Below are 22668 nucleotides of genomic sequence, written 5' to 3'. Positions count from 1 at the left end.
GTAGAGACACAGCCAGGCTCAACTGAAGGAGGCCAACTCTCGCTATGTAGGGTATGTTTACACTTGCACCCTCTTTCCAAAAAGGGATGCAAATGTAAAGAGTGAAAACTGTAAATGAAGCCACCAGGGACACATACAATGGGCCTGCAAAAAAATGAACCAGCTGAGCACTTTGCAGAGAACAGGCCATCGCCCTGCTGGGAGAGGCTCCATCATGCACAGACTCTGTGCAGGGCCAGACTGCTGGGAGGAGGCTCTGGCCATGGACTTTCCTCCCCTCTCTGTTACCTCCTGCACCTGGGACTGAAAGGGACGTGGGCTGCAGGCTGGTCCTGCCCAGCTGCCTTCCCCAGTGGGAGCAGAAAATGCTCATGGAAGGGCTCACACATTGTCCCCAATGCATTCACCTGGGGGGCCTGAATTCTTGCTGCTCCTGGGTTCACCCAAATGCCCTTCTGGGGGGCAGGCTCCCCAGCTCACACCCCTCCTGTCACACAAAGCTTGCAAATGGGGTTGATTTTCCTCCATCTCCCCTTGCTGCTGCGCTAAAAGAAATCCTGAAACCAGCCCCGTCTCCTGTCACTGGAGAGATGGCCCTGTGCTGGGATATGAGAGTGTCCCAGTGATGCTCGTTGCAGCCCAGGAGAAGAAGGGGGCTCTGGGTGGAAGGAACCCAAGTAAAACAGGTCCCAGTGGGCATGAACTGGGCACCAGCTTGGCCCAGTTGAGTGAGGGGAGGTTGGTCCCATGGTGTCAAGGGCAGCGCTCAGGACTCTGCTGCTGCTGGCAGGGAAGAAGCTGGGAGGCAAGGTGCTGGCAGCAAGAGATTCCGGCTTCTCTTTGCCCTGGGTCTGCCGGCCACCAGCCACCTTGACCAATCCTCAAACCAGCTGGACTAGCCAGCCCATGTCACAGTGAGTCGCCAGTGGCCCTGTCAGAGAAGAGCCATTGGCAGCTGCAGAGACGTCCCTGCTGCTGCCTGAGGCACCTTTCTTGAAAGGGCCACTGGTGAGCTGCTTTTTCGTAGGCCGGTTAGCTCAGTTGGTTAGAGCATGGTGCTAATAACGCCAAGGTCATGGGTTCAAGCCCCATGCTGGCCACAGGGGTGTTTGGTTCCGTGACTTCCCTTCCTTTGGCTGCCTGCTAGGGACAAGGAAGCAGAAACAAGCAAAAATGTGAACTTTGCAGGAAGCAGGGCAGAGATCTGGTAGGGGGAGGCTCCAGCCTGCACAGCTGCAGTGGCTAAAAGGTCCTGGGCCTGGCTTCCTGTCCCCAAAAGCAGGGGACCTGATGCCCAAATTCCTGCTGCTGCAGTGGCTACCTCAAGGCACCAGCTGGGGGGCAGGCTCTGGAGCCCAAGCCACACAGGGAGACTCAGTATGACTGGGAGGCCTGGAGCGTGTGAGCCCTGCACAGAGGCTGCTGGTGGCCTGCTTCAGTGGCCCAGCAGCTCAAGTTCTCCTGAACCAGCTTCTCCCCCTGGAGCCACCCCCCAGCGCTGCTGAGGCCCCTGACATGAGGCAAGTGGGACCAGGGCTTTGTCCAAGGCTTTGTCCAAGGATGGTTGTGGAGTTTGTGAGGGAGACACCTGGGCAGCTGCAGCTTCAGGATGACAACGCTGATGACCTGTAGCTCCACGACGAAGAGGAGGATTCTAGCAGTGTCGTAACCCTGCCTTGGAGCCAGTCCCTGGTCTTCCCGCTTCAGGATGACAATCTGCTCCTGCAGGCAGTGCTGCCAGGTGCTAAGTTCCCAACACTGGGCTGAAAAGTACAACCACTGCTGGGTGTAACTCAGTGGTAGTGTTTGAGTGCCGATTGTAGAGGTCCTTGGTTCAATCTCAAGTGCCCCCTTAAAAAGTTGATTATCCTAAGTGAAACATTTGCACCTCCAGGTGTGTCACTCATGGATTCCTATTGTACAGGGATTCTTAAAATGTCAGCAAACCCCTCGTGTGTTCTTGTGCCAATGCATGTAAACCAGGCAGACGGGTCCCTCAGCTGAAACCAGTTCAAACCTGCTGGGTGTCTGGTTTCTATTCCCATCAACTGAGCAAGGCTGAGATCTGAACGCCCATTGGCTGTTCTGTACAGAAGAACAAGAACCACGTCCAGCTGGAGAGGAATTGCCGTGATCAATCTTCTGGAACTTGATTCAACGAGTCAAACTAAGACTCACTAAATCAAACCCAGGGGGCACCCACCAGCATCCCGCACTTCTGCTCTTTGCTCCCTTTGGCTTCCTGCTGTGGGGACAAGGCAAAGTTCAACTGAAGGAAGCCGACTCCAGGTACAGATGGAGGGATGGTAGGAAAAGCAGACACATTGGTCAGGCACCGCTGGTTTCATGCACACTCAGCCTCACCTACAGCTGGGAGGCAGTTTGCAGTGAGCTGAAAAGAAACTGGCCAGCAGAACCAAGGCTCAGGATATTTCTGGGTCCAGATGTGCAAACAGCTGGCAGTCAACCTTGTTGCCCTTGTTAGCGGTATGACCAAAACACAGGCCTCAGTGTGAGCAAGATTCAACCCTGCACAGGGAAAAACTTTTGGATTTTTAAGCCAACTCCTTAACCACTTGGCCATCATTACTGTAAGAGACCATTCTCCTGTACTTGTATGTGAACAAAAAATTTGTGACTTGCTCGTTGGCCAATTCGAATTGCTATAGGAAAAAGGAATTCTCTCTTAATTCTGTGCCCTCAGGAAGGGACCGACCCAAGGAGGCCAGGCCCCCACCTGGGGTCTCCAACCCAAATTGTGAGACCCAAGGGTTTACAATCCAGATGATCAGTGTTTGCTGCACTTATCCCTTCCCGCAGGAACACTAAATATCAAGGCCAACTCTACAGTCCCAGCGGCTGGGGGAGATGTGCATTTTAGAGCCTCTGCCCACTGAGCTGTAGCCTTCTGTGCCCAGGGAGCCAGACACTGCCAGGGCTGGAGGGAAATGGGGATTGGCTGCAATTTGGGAGTCAAAGGTGTTGTCTGAGACCATAGAATAGAACAGTTTTAGGTACCGTCCTGCAGAGGGCACCATGGCTTAGCTGGCTAAAGCACCTGTCTTGTAAAAAGGAGATCCTGGGTTCAACTCCCAGTGGTGCCTTGCTGTGGCCTTTGCTCACATTTTCCTATGTCCTTCTGGGACATAGAAAAGGCCTCCCCTGGCCACCCATGGAACTGCTGTTTCAGGAAAGGCTGATTGGGGAGGCTCGTTAGGGAGAAGGAAACCAGAAACCTGGAGCAGGTGCAGAGATGACTAGTACTGGCCAGGCAGGGCTCTGACTCCCACTGTAAGTCCCTGGGTACCACACACTGGCCAGTGAGTCCTGCTCCATGGTCATCCCAGTGCTCTGTGTGCGAGAGACGTGCCTGTAACTCCCTGCTGGGAGCCTGGTGTATCTCTTTATAAAGAGAATTGTGGACACTCTCTTCTGCATGAAAGCTCTAGCCATAGGGGTTTCTGGCGCAAGAAATCCCTCTTGCCTGTGCACACTGCCTTCTTGTGCAAGAGGGCTTATTCGTTATGGGGAGAGGAATAACTCTTGTGCAAGAAGCCATCTTTTCCAATGGTTTACTGTATATTTTCTTATGCAAGAATGCACATGCAGGGTAAACACTCCGCTAGTTTTTACACAAGAACGGCCATTTTTGTGCAAAAAGCTTGCAGTGTGAAAAACTTCACACCAACAAGCCCACCCCACATTGGAGTGACCCTGAACTCACATTGCAGGTTTCTAAGTCCTGAATGGTGATTCCAAAATAGTTTATTTCGAACTAGCACATCTACACTGCAGGGAAACCTCAGAATAGTCCGAGGCAGGCTCCCCAGTGTGCACGAACTACCTCGATTTAGAGCCCTGGGAAGAATAACTCAGAATGGCCCCGGGGAGGGGCTAGTTCAAACTAGCAGCAGTGGCGCAGCTACACAGACCTTATTTTGAAATAGCTAATTTGGAATAGGAGTTAGTCTTTGTAGAATGAGGTTTGCAGAAGTCAGAATAAGCCGCCTGTTACTTCAGAATTATTTCAAAATAACGGAATTGCTGTGTAGACTCTTGCATTGTTATTGTGGAATAACGGCCATTGTTCCAAAAGAACTTTTGTGTGTGGACAGAACCTGCACAGCCCAAGAAATGTGATTGGCAGCTCATCCCCACAATCCTTTTGTCAATTGAAGTGCAGGGCTCTGAAGACATGGACCAAAGGTAACCAGCTTGGTTGCTTTCTGCTAAGGCCACGCTGGTGGGAAAAGAATGGTTCCTTCAAGCCAGAGTTGAACCAGCGACTAAGGATCATTTGCCAAACACACACGACAGTCCTCTACTCTGCCAGCTGAGCAATCAACGTGTCCCTGAGCAACATTAGTTTGCCCAGGTTGTCCCTTCTGCAAGTCTCAGGGCACCTGCTCCCCCAAGTAGATGGCATTGCTGATGAGGGGCAGAGGAGCACAGGGGCTGTCACAGGTACTTCACATGCAGACAGATCCCTTGAGTGAAACCTGGGCTAGATCCATCCATGTCACAGCAAAAGGAAGAAAGTTGGGTTCTTCTCATGTGTCTTCTTTGTTCCAGAGTCTCTAGGGGTGCGGCACCGAAACCTTTTGTGCTGGCCGTAATGTTTTTCCTTTATTTAAAATGAAGTTTGATCAACTAACATGAGACAGTTCAAACGCTTAATCGTTTAATGATTTAAATTAAACTTTTCTCCCCAGCTGCAGCCCTAGCAAAATGGCTGGGGTGTGATTATGTCATTAGTGGCGAGTGTCCACTAGTAACCAAGAGTCCATGGAAAGGTTTGGGGAGGGCAGGGGCTCAGCAAAGGGGTGGGGTCTTGGGGAAGGGACGGGATAGATCCTGGCTTGCCCTGACATTTAAAAGGTTCCCTTGGGGCCATGTGGCCCCCTGAGCAGCCTCTGATGTTCCCTGTGCGAGCCCCAGAACCAGCCCTGAGTGACAGAGGCAGGGAGAGCAGCTCACACATGCCAAGGGGCTGGCCAGGGGCAGGACATGAGCCTGCAAGGCAGCAGTGACATCACAAGGAACTTTTACATGACCTCAGCTCATTGGCTGGGAGGCAGTGACCTCACAGAGGGACCATGGCAACAGCCAGGTGGGACAGGCTGCAGGGCTGGGGCATCTCAGAGACCCCCATGGCCTGGCTGCCTGGAATCTCCTTTGTGAGGTTTCCCCTTGAGGGCAGAAGGGATTGAGGGTCCCATCTGGGAGTGTCTCTGTGGAGATTTCCCCTTTCCCCAGGCTGCAGTGAGAGGGGCTGGCACTGAACTGAAGAGAGAGCTGGGAGAAGCAAGAGGAAGGGCTGCAAACATCCGATGAGGATGGGATTCGAACCCATGCGTGCAGAGCACAACGGATTAGCAGTTCATCGCCTTAACCACTCGGCCACCTCATCTGAGCTGTTGGGCTTTGTTACCAATTACCCAAAGCCGTCACTGCCAGGAACCTTTGTGCCACTCGCAGGCTGGCCAGGGACACCCACGGTAGGAAGGTTTTGGCTTTTCACAATGTTCCCTGGGCTGTTGTACAAAGCTCAGTGCTCATAACAAACCCAAACAACCCTTGACTACATCTACGCTGCAGGCTTCTTACACAAGAACTGTTTTGTGCAAGAGTTCCTGCGCAAAATGTCTTGTGCAAGAGCACGTCCACACTGCCATGTGCTTTTGGGCAAGAATGTCCCTGGCAGTGTGCACGCTCTCTTGTGCTGCAAAGCTCTGATGGCCATTTTAGCCATAGGGATTTCTTGCACAAAAAAACCCTGTTGCCCATTCATACTACCTTCTTGTGCAAGAGCTCTTGCACAAGAGTGTTTATTCCTCATGGGGAGAGGGAGAGGAATAACTCTTGCCCAAGAAGCCCTTGTCCTTCATTTTTCTGTAAATTTACTTGCACAAGAACGCACGCGCAGTGTAGATGCTCCTCAAGTTTATGCACAAGAACAACCATTCTTGAGCAAGAAGCCTGCAGTGTCGACGTAGCCCCTGGGTGCCCAGAGACGGGCTGTCTAGTCACAGTCTGGCTCAGCGTGCTCTGCAATGGGAAGACGTCCACGGAGCAGGCAGATGGCAGCGGCACACGGCTCTGGGGGGCCCAGCATCCAGAGGAGCGTTTCCGATATGAGTGTTTACTGACAGTGTCCGTCTCTGGTCTGATTTCACAGTGTGGTGAGACACTGGCACCCACAGCAGCATGGATGGGGTGGCTGGAGGGAGTGGCTGGCGGGCGGCCGGTAGGAGCAGTGGCAAGTGGCCAATGCAGTGGGTGAGCCTCATTTGCATATCTAATGAGCCACCATTGTTGTGGAAGAGGCTCTTGGCCAGAAGGTGCAGGGGACAATCAGCGGGCGGAGGGTTATTTTTTCTCCTCCCTGGGCTGATGTGGCTAGAACTGAGGAGAAGAAAATCCTCTTCCCTTCTCCTCAGAAGATGGAAATTGCAGTTGGTTCTCTCTCTGGTTCTACTAAAGCTGGACCCCAGGACTAGACTTTTTCTTTCTAAAACCTTGATGAGAGCCAATCGCTCACAGGCTGAAAATGTGAGTTAAGGAAGGGCACTGCCCAGCATAGGGCTTGAACCCATGACCCTGAGATTAAGAGTCTCATGCTCTACCAACTGAGCTAGCCAGGACGTGTGTCAAAAGTTTCCTAATATCCCCTCTCAGGGTAACAGGAGCCAAGTGTTCTCCACTGCCTGACTCAAGGCTCTTTCTTGCCCCTAATATGCGGTTCTGGTCTGTGGAGAGGTTTGAACTCGAACCCCACTCCCGACACACCCACTTCTTTCCCCACAAGGAACAGACCCATTTCCATCTCTGGATGGACAGGAGAAGGGCTCTGGCCCGTTCTCCGCAAAATGCTCAGCCTGTTTCATTTTCTGCAGGAACGAGTGGGATTCATGCGCCCTGTTCCCCAGTGAGAGGTATGTGTCCTCTTCCCCCCTTTCCACAGACACAGAAGGGTAGGGGGCTATGAGCCTCCAGAGGCCCCTTCCTACTTGCCCTCCCACAAAGCTGGGGTGAAAAGCTGCTAGACCCCAGCCCTCCTGGGCCAAGCCATGGCAGAGGTAGCAGGATTCACTCCCATCTTCTCCTGCCTATACCATAGTACTGAGGGGCCGGCCCCTTTCCTGCTGCCCCAACTCTTATTCCCACAATGCACTTTGTGCAGGGGCCGTTGCTCTTTGTGCGAAGGTGCGTGGCTGGGAGCCAGGACTCAGGACCCTTCCCCCAATTCCCCCTCTGACGCGCTCACACTGTCTGGCTGCCTCCAGCACGGGCTGAGCTCAGGGGCCAGGTGGGTGACCTGCCCTGCAGCTGTGATGGCATCAGGCCCTTCCCACCGGCCTGTTCACTCTGGAGATGGAACTCCAGTGGACTCAGACACCCAGCAAGAGGAACAAAAGTTTGTTGAACCTCAGGGAACGGAAGCCAAAGCACCTGAACTTTGTAACAACCAGCTGAGTCTTAGTAGGTCCCACTGAGATTTGAACTCAGATTGCAGGATTCAGAGTCCTGAGTGCTGCCTCTTACACCATAGGACCTGTGGTGGGAAAGTGCAGAGGGCACCTCTGACTCTCAGCTCTCAGGCTGGCCTCTGCTCTCCTGGCTCCCTCCAGCTGCTTCATCTCCCAGGACTCCCTGTAAGAAATGTGTCACTTTCACCCCTGGGAGCAGCTCAGCCATGCAAAGGGGCTGCCTGGGGCAGGACATTAGCCCTGGAGAGCAGGGGTAGGTGTGGCAGTGACATCACAAGGGCCTTTTGCAGCCCCTCAGCTTATTGGCTAAAGGAGGTTGGGAGGTGATGACCTCACAGAGAGTCCATGACAGTGGCCAGGTGGGACAGGCTGCAGGGCAGGGGCCATCTCAGAGCCTCCTCCCCCCATGGCTTTGCTGCAGGGAGTCTCCTTGAGAGTTGCCCTTGAGGCCTTTTCGGAGCCTTTTCCTTTCCCATGACTAACTGACCTAGATGACAGACGTCACCGTGGAGAAGGGAAGAGCCTCCAAGAAGGCTTCTGTAAATGCAGCAGGGGAATTAGCTCAAGTGGTAGAGCGCTTGCTTAGCATGCGAGAGGCAGTGGGATCGATACCCATATTCTCCAACTACAGCTCATCTCTTATCCCTTATTTTCACTGTCAGGAGCTCAGTGGCCCCCTCCCTCTTCCTACCTGCTCTCCCAAAAGAGACAGACCTGGCTCCCCTTTCTTTGCCACCAGCAATTGCCATGCTGCAAAGCAGAGAGTGGAGATATCAGGCTCTGTGGTGCAATGAAAAGCATGTTGGACTTTTAAGCTGCAACAAAATACAGGACTATGTAGCACTTTAAAGACTAACAAGATGGTTTATTAGATGATGAGCTTTCGTGGGCCAGACCCACTTCCTCAGATCAAATAGTGGAAGAAAATTGTCACAACCATATATATCAAAGGATACAATTAAAAAACCGAACACATATGAAAAGGACAAGTCAAATTTCAGAACAGAATGGGGATACCGGGTGAATCCTCTGCTCTGGTGGGAGCAGCAGCAGGGTGGGTGTGTGCCGGGGGTAGGGGCTCCCCATTCTCCCTGGGACAGAGGCCCCTGTGGAGCCCCTGTGGGGGGAGGGGGAGGCAGGCTGTGCTGGAAGAGGCTGGGAGTGGGTGGCTGAGTGGGGTGAGGATTGAAGAACAGGCCCCAGAAGCCTGATGCTGAAACTCCCCCTTAGTCTGGAGTTTCACACCCTGACAGATCAGAATAAAGTGTCTCAAAGGAGCTACAGCCCCACAGCCCAGCCTAAGGATGGCTCAGCCAGTGGGTTAGAAGCACCGGGACACAGAGAGACTCAGGAGCTGCTCAGAGACAAGCACTGGCGAGAAGCAGAACAATTCCCCGAGCAGTCGATTGGTTCTGGCTCATTTGCTGGGATTTAAGGAGAACAACAAAGTCCTGAGTCTCCTCCCTGGGACTGGCCCCTGCTCAGCCAATCAGAACTGGGACTAGAACTGGAACACTGTGTCTACACTGGTAGGTTATTGTGCAAGAAGGGCCACACTGCCCACTCGCTCTTGTGCAAGTAGTTTTATAGTAAAGTGTAGAAGAAAGGGCTTCTTGCCCAAGAGCTCTTCTCTTTTCTAGCAGGTGTAAGTCTTCTTGCACAAGAGCTCAGGACAGGGGTTTCTTGCACAAGAGAGTGTCCACACTGCCATGGATGCTCTTGCACAAAAACACAGCTCACACACAGCAGCATGGATGTGTTCTTGCACAAGAACCCACCAGTGCAGATATAGCCCACAGGACCTTCAGAGACAAAGTCCAGGGCCCTGTCTCACAGCAGGACTAAACACCACCCCAATCAATGTCTCGCCAAAGAAGAGAAGTTACCAGGAGTGGGGTTTGAACCCACACAGATAAACATCCATTGGAGCTTTAAGTGCAACATCTTAATCATTCGGCCATCCTGGTGGTGCTGGGGAAAGCAGACATGAGAAAGTTCTCTCCCCAAACAGCCCAGGGACTCCCTCTCAGAGCATCTGCCCATCCCATCCCTGTACCAGGGCTTCCCACCGCGAGGGCGAGAGCCGCCCCCTCCTCACAGCGAGGAGGGAAGCAGGGAAAAGGGAAACCAAACGAGACAAAACCCAACGTCCCCAGGGATTCCGAGGGACAAAGGCCTGGTGGGGAAAATATCCCCCCCCCTTCACCCAGTGTTTTCCCTGCCTTGCTTTCGGCCAGCCCCCAGGGATCAGGCCAGTGTTTCCAGCCTTTGTGTTTATACCATGGACAGACAAACCCATTCACAAACTTTTGCCAGACCAGTAACATTTTATTTACATATCACTGTGCATGCGCAGACTGCACTGAGCGCCGCACCGGGCTAAAATCTACTCACCACGGGCGGGCAGATTGCCCTAAGTGCCGAGCCCTGCATATCTGCATACGCATTATGCAAATAAGTGTAAATATCTGCAAATACTGATCTGTTCGCTCCCCCAACCTCGCACGTGCTGGGAGCAGTTTCCCTGGATCCAGGCTGGGATCAAACCCCCTCTGCTGGGAGCAGCCCTGGGCCAGATCTGCCCCCTATAACCCAGGGGGCTGCTCTCTGGGGAAGGGGAGGGGGTATCTCTTATCTACCCCCGCAAGGGGCAGGGACTGGGCTGGGGACACTGCCCTGGGAGAGGTTCCTATATCGCACCGGCCCTGCGGGAGATTCCCCCTCCTGGCAGGTGGCACTGGGGGAGCTCTGAGGCTCCAGGGCAAAGGCCTCCAGCCCCCCAGTCCCTGGGATTAGGAGGCCCTGGAACCAGGCCCCCTGGAGTAGCACTGTGGCCAGGGGGCTCTGACCTGCAGGGGGCTGGCCCCAGAGCCCAGGGCCTAAGCTTGCCCAGGCTCACGCCAAGGGGCTTTCTGTGGTGCCGGGCGGGGAGGGAGGCCAGGCCCAGGCCGGTGGGAGAAGGGGCAGCGCCTGCCAGGGCAGCAAGGGGAGCTGCAGGGAGCGAGACGCGGCGTTTCTGCCTGGATCACTCAAGGGTCCTTCTGCGGGTGAAGCGCCAGTGACACCCCTGTGCTGCTGGGTTCCTCTGCCCCTCCCATTCGGGGGGCTCTTGCCCTGGCACTCATGAGAGGGCCAACATAGGCAAAGCAGCCTGCCCCAGGCACCTTCCATAGCTCAGCTGGCAGAGCAGAGGCCTGTAGCGGGTGCTGGGCAAGTGCCCTTAGGTGGCTGATTCAACTCCAGCTGAAAGGAGAGATTCTTCTCCCTCCCCCTGGCTGCAGGCCCGGCCTTAGGACCAGGCGGCTGCCTTGGGTCTGTCCCTTTGGGGCCTGGTGCTACAATTGACAAAAAGGTTTTGGGTTCCAGCTGCCAATCAAATGTCTTGGGCTGCGCAGGCCTTGAGTCATGGCAAGAGCAAGAGCTGGAGGGGAATGGGGAACGGCTGCACTTTGGAATGGGAAGGGGGTGTCTGGCACCACAAAGTAGAACAGTTTTAGGGCTGCTTTTAAGGAGGGCACCATGGCTTAGTTGGCTAAAGCGCCTGCCTTGTAAGCAGGAGATCCTGGGTTCAACTCCCAGTGGTGCCTTGTTGCCAGGTCAATGGGTCTTTTCTTCCCACCATTCTTCAACATGTATCTGGAGTTGGTTTTACCTTCAGCTGACCTTGGTGGTACCCTCACAGTGGGAGTAGGATAATAGCAAAGAGCAGGAGGTACCCTAGGGGTTTGATTTTGTGAGGCTTAGCTAGACTGGCTAAATCAAGCTGTGGAGGATGGATTGCAGCAGCCATCTCCACCTGAGTGAAGACATGGCCTAATGGTGCAATTAGTTAGATGCCGACACTAACAGCCCCACTGCTGGTGACTCACAGAGGCTACATCTACACTAGAAGTTTTCTCCTTAAAAAATATGTTAATGAGGGACTCGATTGCACGAGTCACGATCTCATTTGTAGATTTTCTGCCAATGGGGATTGTTGTGCAAAACCAAGCAGTGTGAACATTTTTTTTGAACAAAGCCCCCATTTTTCACAAGATTCTTATCCCCCCAAAAGAGGTATCCTGATCTTGCAGAAAAAGGGGATTTTGCACAAAAAGAAAACTTCCATACTGCTTGTTTTTGCACAACAACCCCAGCGCGAAATCAGTTTGCCAGAAAATATGCAAATAAGATCATGACTCATGCAAATGAGCCTCTCATTAGCACCTTTTTTGCTGAGAAAATTCGTAGGGTAGACATAGCCGGAGATTCTGGTGCTGATCATGCAATAGAAGCACATTATGTTTAAACAGCTGCCGTGTGAATGTACCGGAAAGTCACAAGGATCAATGATCTGTGTGAAAGGCAGGTGGCCAGTAATTAGAGCCCCAGGTGTGTTGTGTGCACAAGGGAAGGTAGGAATGTGCACCAGGCAGTGTGATAACGGTGTTTAGTGTGTGTTTGTAACAGGCTCCTGCAATAAACACTAGGCCGTTCCTCCCCAGCTGGGTGTGGTTCTTGTTCTTCTGCACAGCACAGTCCATGGAGACCAGGGACCTGCCATTGGGCTTCCACATCCCACCCTTGTTGAACGGATGGAAACAGAAACCAGACACACAGCGGGTTTGAGCTGGCTCCAGCCGAGGGACGGGTTTGCCTGGTTTATGTGCGTTGGCACAGGAGAGCAGTAAGGGGTAGTATTCATTCATTTAAAGAATCCAAAAAATAGAAACCTAGAATGCAATGGAATTGGAGAAATAAATGTTTCCATTGAATGGTCAGTTGGATTTGAAGTAACGCTCATATAATTTGTAGTCAAACACTCTACCACTGAGCTACACTCCCTGATGTTTGCACTGTTAGGAGCTGAGAAGGGAACAAGAGGCTTTTGTAGCCCACACACCTCAGGTAGGACAGATCCTCACTGTTCGCCAGATTGTGACTGGTCCTAACAAGGGATTTGCCCTGAAAGCAGCAGAGCTGGGGCAGGACAGAGAGTCCTGAGATGAAGCTGATGGAGGGACGGCAGGAGAGCAAGACACCAGCTGTAGGTCTCTTACGGTGAAATATGCTGCTGCCACTTTGCCACCTCTGCCTCTCACTGACATTCACGGGTGTTCTTTTGTGCTGCCCAGTCTCTGTTCCCCACATGAACTCGGCCCCCTGGGCCTGTCTCCATCACTTCTGCCAGGTGAAGGGAGGCTGCTGGGCCCAGCATCTTTCTACCCAATCAGGGCTGGCTTTTGGGGAGGGCAAGTGGCCACTGGAGCTGCTTGGCCCCCTGGCAGTGTCCATGGGGAGGTGGCTCTGCTGAAAGCCAGACTGGTTTTTCTGTTGTTAGGCAAGACCCTGCAACCCATGTTCTCTCCTGCTTTTGTAGCCTCTGTTGCCTTCTGCAGGTGTCCCTTCTGACGGGACAGGCATGTTCTTCTCAGGGTTTGGGTACCATGTTGCCCTAGGAAGGGGTGTGACCAAAACACAGACCTCACTGTGAGCAGGATTTGAACCTGCACAGGGAAACCCTATTGGATTTCTAGTCCAACACCTTAACCACTCAACCACCACAGTTATGAGAGAAAACAAGCCCGGGAAACTGGTAAATAATCTCAGTGCCCAGGCCTGACATCACCTGACCCACAGAATTCACACGGCAAACCCTTTCAACAGTCATGCAGAGAGTCTTAGAAACTCTGGTCTGAGGCTGGCTTGGAGGTGAGTTCTGCTTCCAGGTCTTTCTTCCTTCCTTTCCCTTTTCCTCCTTCTTCCTCTTCTCTTTTCCTCTTTTCCTTCTTCTCCCTGGTCTCCTTCTTGGACCCCAGTTTATAGAGTGAAAATTGAGTCCTGCTTAACCAATTCTTTTAATATGATTTTACTAACCAAAGCTAACATACTATTATGATTTACCTAACCAATCATACTCCACCACCTTTGATTTTCCCCCACCAAAATTAATTATACAGCAGACAGAAACAGTTACAATCCAGAAAGCGATCACATAGACAAACAATAGGAAAGTGAGGACAATAATCATAGAATGCCGATTGCACAAACACAACTATCGATAAGCAGTTTTTTGCCAGACAAAATGCTGTTAACTAAGTTTTCTCTACCCATCCTGAGATCTGTTTCTTACTTGGTGACAGTGGGTGTCATTAGGATCGGACCCCCTCCTCACGGTCTAGTGTGATGCTATTTAAATATCATTTAGATTGAATGTGACTCTATAGTTTACAGCTCATTGCTGCCGCTCTTCAGTCTGGCTACAGAAGAAGGTTTAGTTTAGTTTAGGCTCACCAAATAGTTACAAGCCTTGCAAGAGGACTATAGAAAAACCATATTGTTACAGGCACAAGGTAGCAGGATCCCAAGCACACAAAATACGACCCCCTCAATCTTCTGATCCAAAGTCAAATGCCTTATCCATTAGGCCACGCAGTACTAGAAATAGATATCTTGATGTGCAAGTAGGGAGTAGTCTAGAGAGTCCATCCGGTTTTATTATTTTCCTTGTGTGAGGGCTTAGAAATCACGTCTGAACTGGTGTATTATTTTTAATTGGCGCAAGTAAGGATTGCAGCCCAGGGATTTGTCCTGAGTCTATGTCACTCCATGGCTCTCTACCACCTAGGTCCTAGGCTATCTCTATACTGCACCTCTCTTCCACAAAAGCGTATGGAAATGAAGCGCTGATTAGCATATTGCCATGCTTTAGTTGCATAATTAATTAGGGTCCATTTTTGCACAAAAAGTAGCTGTGTAGACGGGGCTCTTCCTGCCTCCTGCTTCCCCTAACTCCAGTTTGCCCCTGGGCTTCTCCACATTAGGGGCTTGCTGTTGGTCCCATGGTGTAGGGGCAGCATTCAGAACTCTGAATCCTGCAATCTGAGTTCAAATTTCATTGGGACCTTTGTTGGCTGGTTGCTGCAAAACCCTCCCATTCCATGTGCTTTAGCTTCCTTGTCCTCAGGATGGTGAAAAGAGAATTTCGTGCCTCCTGGTGGGTGTCTAATGCCCAGTGGTGCTTGGTGTCTTGCCTGGCCAGCTCAGTAGGAGGCTGGGATGTGCTGCGGCCATGGAACCTACCAGCCTAGCTAGAGATGCAGGGGGCTGAGTTTGTGTTTCTTGCTGATGTTTTCACGTCTGTTCCCAGCAGCTGCCAGGCTCTGCCTAGTGCTCCCTGGCGCTAAAGGGAGGGAGTCTCAGGACTGGGCCTCAGAGAATGTGTGTTCCCTGCTTCTGAGAAAGGTGAAGAAACCTGTTCTACTCCCTGCGCTGGCTCTAGGCTGAGGGAAATTGACTCAACACACCTTGACTAGCTCAGCTGGTCGTGTGGAAAGGTGTAGTGTGTGCTTGGTAAGTCATTGTTAGGTTGCTGCTTTGACTCTGGCTTGAAGAAGAGCCTTTTCCCTAGAGCCCACCCTTAGCACAAGCTGCTTGCCTTGAGTCCATGTTTTCAGAGCCCTGCACTCAATTGACAATAAGATTCTGGGTACCAGTTTCCAATCATGTTTCTTGGGCTGCACAGGCCTTGAGACCCTGGAAGGCTGGAGGGAAATGGGGAATGGCTGCACTTTGGAATTTAAAGATGTTATCTGCAACCATAAATTTGAACAGTTTTAGAGACACTTTTCTTTTTTCAGAAGAGGCTTTTCCGACATTTGGCCCATCTACACGGGCCCAAAGGTGGGGAAAACCTCCTCTTTCGGAAGAGCCCTTATTCCTAATAAAATGAGGAATACAGGCCTTCTGAAAAAACATGCCCATTTTTTTGGAAAGTGATCCGAAAAATGGGACCGATTCCCTGGATGTGGATATAAAGCTAGCTAAGTAGGGCACCATGGCTCATCTGGCTAAAACACCTTCCTCATATATGGGAAATCCTGGATTCAACTCCCCTTGATGCCTTGTTGTAGTCTTTGCTCACATTTTCCTATGTCCTTCTGGGACACAGAAGAGGCCTCCCCTGATCACCCACGAAACTGCTGGTTAGGAAAAGGCTGATTAGAGAGGAACGTTGGGAAGAAGGAAACCACAAGGCTGGAACTGGTGAAAAGGTTGCTGTGACAGGCACTAGCAAGACAGGGCTCTGACTCCCACTCTGAACCCCTGGGTACCGCAAACTGGCCACTGAGTCCTGCTCTATGGTCGTCCCAGTGCTCTGGGAGCAAGCGATGTGCCTGTAACTCCCTGCCTCCCCCCACCCAAGGGGTGGTGCCCAATAGAACAGTCCCTGTAAGAAATGTGTCACTTTCACCCCTGGGAGCAGCTCAGCCATGCAAAGGGGCTGCCTGGGGCAGGACATTAGCCCTGGAGGGCAGGGGTGGGTGTGGCAGTGACATCACAAGGGCCTTTTGCATCCCCATAGCTTATTGGCTAACAGAGGTTGGGAGGCGATGACCTCACAGAGAGTCCATGACAATGGCCAGGTGGGACAGGCTGCAGGGCAGGGGCCATCTCAGAGCCCCCCCATGGCTTTGCTGCAGGGAGTCTCCTTGAGAGTTGCCCTTGAGGCATTTTTGGAGCCTTCTCCTTTCCCATGACTAACTGACCTAGAAGACAGACGTCCCTGTGGAGAAGGGAAGAGCCTCCAAGAAGGCCCCTTCTGGTATAGCAGAGGAATCAGCTCAAGTGGTAGAGCGCTTTCTATGCATGTGAGTGGTAATGGGATTGGTGTCTGCATTCTCCAATTAAGGAAGAAATCCCAATTCTACACTGAGCACGTCCCCATTAGATCGCTGGCAGAGGGGCCACTGACAATCAAGAGAACTGAGGGGTTTTCTGATGGCGGCAAACCTCTTTCTCTGAGGAAGAAGCCATTTTTCTAAAGAAGCGTTTTCGGGGAAAGGCAAATGTGGACACAGAAGGGGGAGTTCTTTGCAAAGAAGAGGCCTTTGGGAAATAGCACAGGTGCCCTGGTGGCCACTCCAGCCACAGTAATCACAACTGAAATTCAAGACAGCGCCCATCAATGTGGACATTATCATTCCAAAAAGCAGCTCAGTTTTTCAATGCACATTTGCTGTGTAGACGTTCTCTTTCAAAATAAGCATTTCCAGAAGATCTCCTCCAGAGGCCGTATGTTTGCTCCACCCCCATTTTCACTGGCTTGCTTATCTGTGAGCACACAGCCCCCTCACACAGAGACTCATGGGCCCTGGTGACCAGCCCTCTGTGTCTTTCCTTGTTCCCAGACTCAAGGGGTGGCCTGTTCTGTGGGAGCAGATGCTAAAGTGACTCTCGTGCAATTTGAACCTACAACCTTTACTAGACTAGCCTGGCACCCACTGAGCACTGCAGCGTAGAAATCCAACGGGCTTTTCCTTCTGCCAAAGAACCCCACCTGCTAGGTGAGCCCACATCTCCTTTCTGTGACTGACGGGGAAGGGGTTACAAGTCCCTTAGCCTCCTGGCTGGCTCTGCCTGTGAAAAAAGGAAGATGCCCTGAAGAATGAGGATACCGATCCCACATGCAAAGTGAGCACTGCCCTGCAATTAGACGTTCATTATAGGCCACCCATCTCCCTCCAGAGTCCACAGCATCCCTGCAGCTGCCTCTGGCTCTCCTCTGAAAGGGCCACTAGCGACTCCCTTTGCTGTGGGCTGGTTCCTTCAGCCACTTAGCGTTTGGTGCTAATAGCATTAAGTTGTTGGGCTCAATCCCCTTGGTGAGTTGGTGTTTCTAAGTCTTAAGTGGTCTGATCTTCAGTCTAATGCTCTCCCAAATGAGCTGCTTTGGCTGCAACAAGCAGGCCTCTCTGGAAGAGATGGAGGGGGAGGGGGCTAATCAGATTAAGATGATTTGTCAGTGCCAAGCTGTGGCTGAAAACCCTGACATGACGATCAACCACAAGAATAACTGGAGGTTAGCAAAGAGATCTCTGCTACATGTTCCAAAGACAGGGATTGAACCAGGCATTTTCAGACCTTCAGTCTAATGCTCTCCTAACCGAGCTACTTTGACAGCAGCCAGCAGACCTCAGTGGCCTGTGATTCTCTGTCTGGGATGTTTGGCAGCCAGGCTGCATGTCATCATACACTGCCCAGGAAGGCAAGACAAGCATGGGACAGGCATATTCTTCTCAGGGTTTGGGTACCATGTTGCCCTAGAAAGGCTTGTAGCCAAAACACACACCTCACTGTGAGCAGGATTTGAACCTGCACAGGGAAACCCTATTGGATTTCAAATCCAGCACCTTAACCACTCGGCCATCACAGCTCTGAGTAACAGTAAACTGGGAAACTGGTAAATAATCTCAGTGCCAAGGCCTGACGTCACCTGCCCCACAGAATTCACACAGCAAACCATTTCAATGGTCATGCAGAGGAGTCCTGGGTGCTCTGGTCTGAGGCTGCCTTAGAGGTGAGTTCAAGGGGAAACCTCACAAAGGAGATTCCAGGCAGCCAGGCCATGGGGGTCTCTGAAATTGCCCCTGTCCCGCCTGGCTGTTGCCATGGTCCCTCTATGAGGTCACTGCCTCCCAGCCAATGAGCTGAGGTCATGTAAAAGTTCCTTGTGATGTCACTGCTGCCTGGAAGGCTTATGACCTGCCCCTGGCCAGCCTCTTGTCATGTGTGAGCTGCTCCCCCTCTGCCCCCTCACTCAGGGCTGGTTCTGGGGCTCATGCAGGGAACATCAGAGGCTGCTCAGGGGGCCACATTGCTAGGCCAGGGGCCCCCCTGTGGGGCTGTGAGTGTTGCTGTCCCTGCTGTACAGACATGGCCATAGAGCCTCAGGAGGCTGCAGCGGTGGGAGACACTTCCCTGGTTTCTGGAGGGAGACGAGCTGTCAAGGCCCATGACTTGGAGCCAGCTGCCAAGTCAAAAGCTGATTTTCAGAGGGGTGTGATCAGCTCTTCCTGTGTATCTGGCTTCTTCAAAGGGGCTTCATTAGGAGCTAAAAGTTGAAGAAGGGCCATTTAGAAGGGTGAATTTCTTTCCCTGGAAGTCTTTGCTGTGTGCCACAGTGACCTAATGGACAAGGCACTGGCCTCCTAAATCAGGGATTGTGGGTTCGAGTCCCACTTGGGGTGATAGTTTCCTTTCATTAACAAGGATTTTGCGTTTCTCTGAAATAGTTGGCAAAGATGCTCTGCAGTTACTGTCTCCTTCTCTGCAGAAGCTGTCCAGACCCCTCACTAGCTAATGCTGGTGTTAGCTGCGGATCTGGTTGCTGAAACCCCAGGTATTCAAAGTCAGAATGAAGGGGCACATTTTACTCTAGAAGGCCCAGGAGTGACAGCCAGAGGGAGGTGGCTATAGCAGAGCAGGGTCTGTCTGGAGACAAAGAGGAGTCTGAGGATGAGAAGGCCCATGAGAGGTAGAGACTCCAGAGCAGTGGGGTGGGTAGGGGGCTAGTTATTTGGTCTGGCAAAAGGACAGAAAATCCCCAGGCCCTGAGCATGGTGCGGGCAAGGCCCATGGGGCAGTTTGCCTGGTAGGGTTCGGGGCCTAGAGAAGCTGTGAAGCTCTGTGAGTGGATAAGGTCCCTGGCTGAGCTGCACCACCAACCTTGTGTGCGACTCAAACTGTCCCTTGTCCCCTTTTGTGTGTCTGTTGCGCTTCCAGCTTCTTTCCTCAGGCACGTTCATCCGGCAAAGACCCCAGCAGGGATCTTGTATCTTCCTTTGTGCAGCTCAGCCGCAGACACAGCCAGGGCTGGAAGGAAATTGCTGCACTTTGGGAGTCAAAGGTGTTGTCTGGGACCACAGAGCAGTTTCACCCAACAGCTTGAGGGGGGCACCATGATTTAGCTTGCTCCGTCTAAACAGAAGAGCCTGGGTTCAACTCCCAGTGGTGCCTTGTTGCTTCCTTTGCTCACATTTTCCCAGGTCCTTCTGGGACACAGAAGAGGCCTCCCCTGGCCACTCATGGAACTGCTGGGCTGTCTCAGAGCCTGAAAGGGGCTGTGGCTGCTGCTGACAGGGAAGAAGCTGGGAGGTAAGATGCTGATAGCAAAAGATTCCAGCTGCCTCTTTGCCCTGGGTCTCAGTGCACCATGCCAGCCAGCAGCCATCTTGACCAAATGTCAAACCAGCTGGACTAGCCAGCCCACGTCACAGTGAGTCGCTAGTGGCCCTGTCAGAGAAGAGCCATTGGCAGCTGCAGAGACATCCCTTCAGCTGCCGGACACGCCTTTCTAAAAGGGCTATTTGTGAGCTGTGTTTGGGTTGGCTGGCTAGTAAAGTTGGTTAGTGCATAAAGTTAGTAATACCAAGGTCTTGGGTTCAAGCCCTGTGCTGGCCACAGATACGTTTGTTGTGGTGACTGTTCTCTCCCTCCTTTAGCTGCCTGCTATGGACAGGGAAACAGAAATAGGCACAAGATTGTGAGCTTTTCAGGAAATAGGCCAGAAAACTGGTAAGAGGAGGCTCCAGCCTGCACAGACCCAGGGGCTAAAAGGGCCTTGGCCTGGCCTCCTTTCCCTAATAGCAGGGAAACTCTTCTCTTCCCTCTGTTGTGGGGCCACCTTTGGGCCTGCTGGCTCAGCTGTTTAGAGCTTGATGTTAATAATGCCCAGGTTACGGGTACAAGCCCCATGCAGACCCCACAACAGCCAAATTAGTTTTGTTTGAGCTGCTCCCCATGAAAAGCCGTGAAAGGGAGCCTTTGGCTGTGGGACCCACTTGTGCCTGTTGCTCAGGGTTAAATAAGATCTCCCCCAGGAGGCTGCCTGTTCCCTTCCCACCTTGCATTGGCTGGGAATCAAATCAAGCCAGGGGCAGCAAACGCCAGGCACTGTCATTGTCTGGGCCACAGATACAGGCGCTCTTGGAGCTGTGGTCCCAGGAGGAGTCTCTGCAGGCCCTGCAGTCCATGCGGAGGAATGCCGACATTTTTGGCCAAATGGCCAATGGTCTAGCAAAGAAAGGCCACCTCCCTCCTACCCCCACATCCTACCAAGTCAGAGCCAAGGTCAAGGAATTGCCGCAGGGGTATGTGAGGGAGGAACCGCATTACTGTGCATGCTCTCGGAGAGGATGAAGAGGGGTGAGAGGCAGCCCGCAGCTGCAGGACCCATTTGTGCCTGTTTTTTCAGGGTTCAAATAAAAGCTCAACAAGGAGCTTTGATGCTCCCTCTTTACATTGCATTGGCTGGGAATCGAACCCAGGTCAACTGCTTGGAAGGCAGCTATGCTCACCACTATACCACCAATGCCTGCCTGCAAAGTTTCTGGGAAAATCCTACATCTGCCATGAGGCTAGCCAGAGGCGAGAGGGTGCCTGTGTTGTTTGGGTAAAGCAGAACTTCTTGGCTATTAGGCAAAGACCAGAAGTGGATGCCTCGTTATGGGTCCCTGGGCTCTAGGGAAACTCTCAGCTCCTGCAGCCTCTGCCCCTTGCCCAGCACCCCATGGCTCAGCCCTACCGTTGGGGGCTGCCCTGCTCCAGTGTGTGATAGGAGTTGAGTGAGAGGATGGAGCGTCTGGGCCTCCCCCAAAGGTCCATCCATGAAGGGCAGAAATGCTGGGGATATGATGTGGGTCACTCCTCCAGAGGCGCACAGGCCCCCCACCCTGTGTTGGGAGCAAAGGGTCTAGAGAAGTATTGGGGGGAGTTCCTGGTCTTCCCGCTTCAGGATGACAATCTGCTCCTGCAGGCACCAGTGCTGCCAGGTGCTAAGTTCCCAACACTGGGCTGAAAAGTACAACCACTGTCAGGTGTAACTCAGTGGTAGTGTTTGAGTGCCGATTGTAGAGGTCTTGGTTCAATCTCAAGTGCCCCCTGAAAAAGTTGATTATCCTAAGTGAAACATTTGCACCTCCAGGTGTGTCAGTCATGGATTCCTATTGTACAGGGATTCTTAAAATGTCAGCAAACCCCTCGTGTGTTCTTGTGCCAATGCATGTAAACCAGGCAGACGGGTCCCTCAGCTGAAACCAGTTCAAACCTGCTGGGTGTCTGGTTTCTATTCCCATCAACTGAGCAAGGCTGAGATCTGAACGCCCATTGGCTGTTCTGTACAGAAGAACAAGAACCACGTCCAGCTGGAGAGGAATTGCCGTGATCAATCTTCTGGAACTTGATTCAACGAGTCAAACTAAGACTCACTAAATCAAACCCAGAGGGCACCCCACCAGCATCCCGCACTTCTGCTCTTTGCTCCCTTTGGCTTCCTGCTGTGGGGACAAGGCAAAGTTCAACTGAAGGAAGCCGACTCCAGGTACAGATGGAGGGATGGTAGGAAAAGCAGACACATTGGTCAGGCACCGCTGGTTTCATGTACACTCAGCCTCACCTACAGCTGGGAGGCAGTTTGCAGTGAGCTGAAAAGAAACTGGCCGACAGAACCAAGGCTCAGGATATTTCTGGGTCCAGATGTGCAAACAGCTGGCAGTCAAGCTTTTTGCCCTTGTTAGGAGTGTGACCAAAACACAGGCCTCAGTGTGAGCAAGATTCAACCCTGCACAGGGAAGAGCTTTTGGATTTTTAAGCCAACTCCTTAACTACTTGGCCATCATTACTGTAAGAGACCATTCTCCTGTACTTATATGTGAACAAAAAAATTGTGACTTGCTCGTTGGCCAATTCGGATTGCTATAGGACAAAGGAATTCTCCCTTAATTCTGTGCCCTCAGGAAGGGACTGACCCAAGGAGGCCAGGCCCCCACCTGGGGTCTCCAACCCAAACTGTGAGACCCAAGGGCTTACAGTCCAGACGATTAGTGTTTGCTGCACTTTTCCCTTCCCCCAGCAATTCTAAATCTCAAGGCCAACTCCACAGTCCCAGTGGCTGGGGGAGATGTGCATGTTAGAGCCTCTGCCCACTGAGCTGTAGCCTTCTGTGCCCAGGGAGCCAGACACCGCCAGGGCTGGAGGGAAATGGGGATTGGCTGCACTTTGGGAGTCAAAGGTGTTGTTTGGGACCATAGAATAGAACAGTTTTAGGTGCCGGCCTGCAAAGGGCACCATGGCTTAGCTGGCTAAAGCACCTGTCTTGTAAACAGGAGATCCTGGGTTCAACTCCCAGTGGTCCCTTGCTGTGGCCTTTGCTCACATTTTCCTATGTCCTTCTGGGACACAGAAGAGGCCTCCCCTGGCCACCCATGGAACTGCTGGTTCAGGGGAGGCTCATTAGGGAGAAGGAAACCAGAAACCTGGAGCAGGTGCAGAGATGACTAGCACCGGCCAGGCAGGGCTCTGACTCCCACTGTAAGTCCCTGGGTACCACACATGGGCCAGTGAGTCCTTCTCCATGGTC

The 22668-nt window shown here is 52.3% G+C and overlaps 9 non-coding genes across 9 annotated transcripts; 4 read left to right on the top strand and 5 right to left on the bottom strand.

The window, feature by feature from the left end:
* Nucleotides 1-1026: 1026 nt before the first annotated feature.
* Nucleotides 1027-1100, top strand: TRNAI-AAU (transfer RNA isoleucine (anticodon AAU)). Its single transcript has one exon. It is a non-coding gene; the product is annotated as a tRNA-Ile (tRNA).
* Nucleotides 1101-3030: 1930 nt separating this feature from the next.
* TRNAT-UGU (transfer RNA threonine (anticodon UGU)) lies at nucleotides 3031-3104 on the top strand. Its single transcript has one exon. It is a non-coding gene; the product is annotated as a tRNA-Thr (tRNA).
* Nucleotides 3105-5328: 2224 nt separating this feature from the next.
* Nucleotides 5329-5410, bottom strand: TRNAS-GCU (transfer RNA serine (anticodon GCU)). The gene has a single exon. It is a non-coding gene; the product is annotated as a tRNA-Ser (tRNA).
* A 1161-nt stretch (nucleotides 5411-6571) lies between these two features.
* On the bottom strand, nucleotides 6572-6644 carry TRNAK-CUU (transfer RNA lysine (anticodon CUU)). The gene has a single exon. It is a non-coding gene; the product is annotated as a tRNA-Lys (tRNA).
* Nucleotides 6645-11003: 4359 nt separating this feature from the next.
* TRNAT-UGU (transfer RNA threonine (anticodon UGU)) lies at nucleotides 11004-11077 on the top strand. Its single transcript has one exon. It is a non-coding gene; the product is annotated as a tRNA-Thr (tRNA).
* A 1878-nt stretch (nucleotides 11078-12955) lies between these two features.
* Nucleotides 12956-13037, bottom strand: TRNAS-AGA (transfer RNA serine (anticodon AGA)). Its single transcript has one exon. It is a non-coding gene; the product is annotated as a tRNA-Ser (tRNA).
* A 4566-nt stretch (nucleotides 13038-17603) lies between these two features.
* TRNAS-UGA (transfer RNA serine (anticodon UGA)) lies at nucleotides 17604-17685 on the bottom strand. Its single transcript has one exon. It is a non-coding gene; the product is annotated as a tRNA-Ser (tRNA).
* A 2868-nt stretch (nucleotides 17686-20553) lies between these two features.
* On the bottom strand, nucleotides 20554-20625 carry TRNAG-UCC (transfer RNA glycine (anticodon UCC)). The gene has a single exon. It is a non-coding gene; the product is annotated as a tRNA-Gly (tRNA).
* A 1746-nt stretch (nucleotides 20626-22371) lies between these two features.
* Nucleotides 22372-22445, top strand: TRNAT-UGU (transfer RNA threonine (anticodon UGU)). The gene has a single exon. It is a non-coding gene; the product is annotated as a tRNA-Thr (tRNA).
* Nucleotides 22446-22668: the final 223 nt, after the last annotated feature.

The sequence above is a fragment of the Pelodiscus sinensis genome, unplaced genomic scaffold (genome assembly GCF_049634645.1).
Source record: "Pelodiscus sinensis isolate JC-2024 unplaced genomic scaffold, ASM4963464v1 ctg35, whole genome shotgun sequence".
NCBI classification, from domain to species: Eukaryota; Metazoa; Chordata; order Testudines; family Trionychidae; genus Pelodiscus; species Pelodiscus sinensis.
The sequence above is the reverse complement of the archived record's forward strand: the minus strand, read 5'-3'. Positions and strand labels throughout refer to the sequence as shown.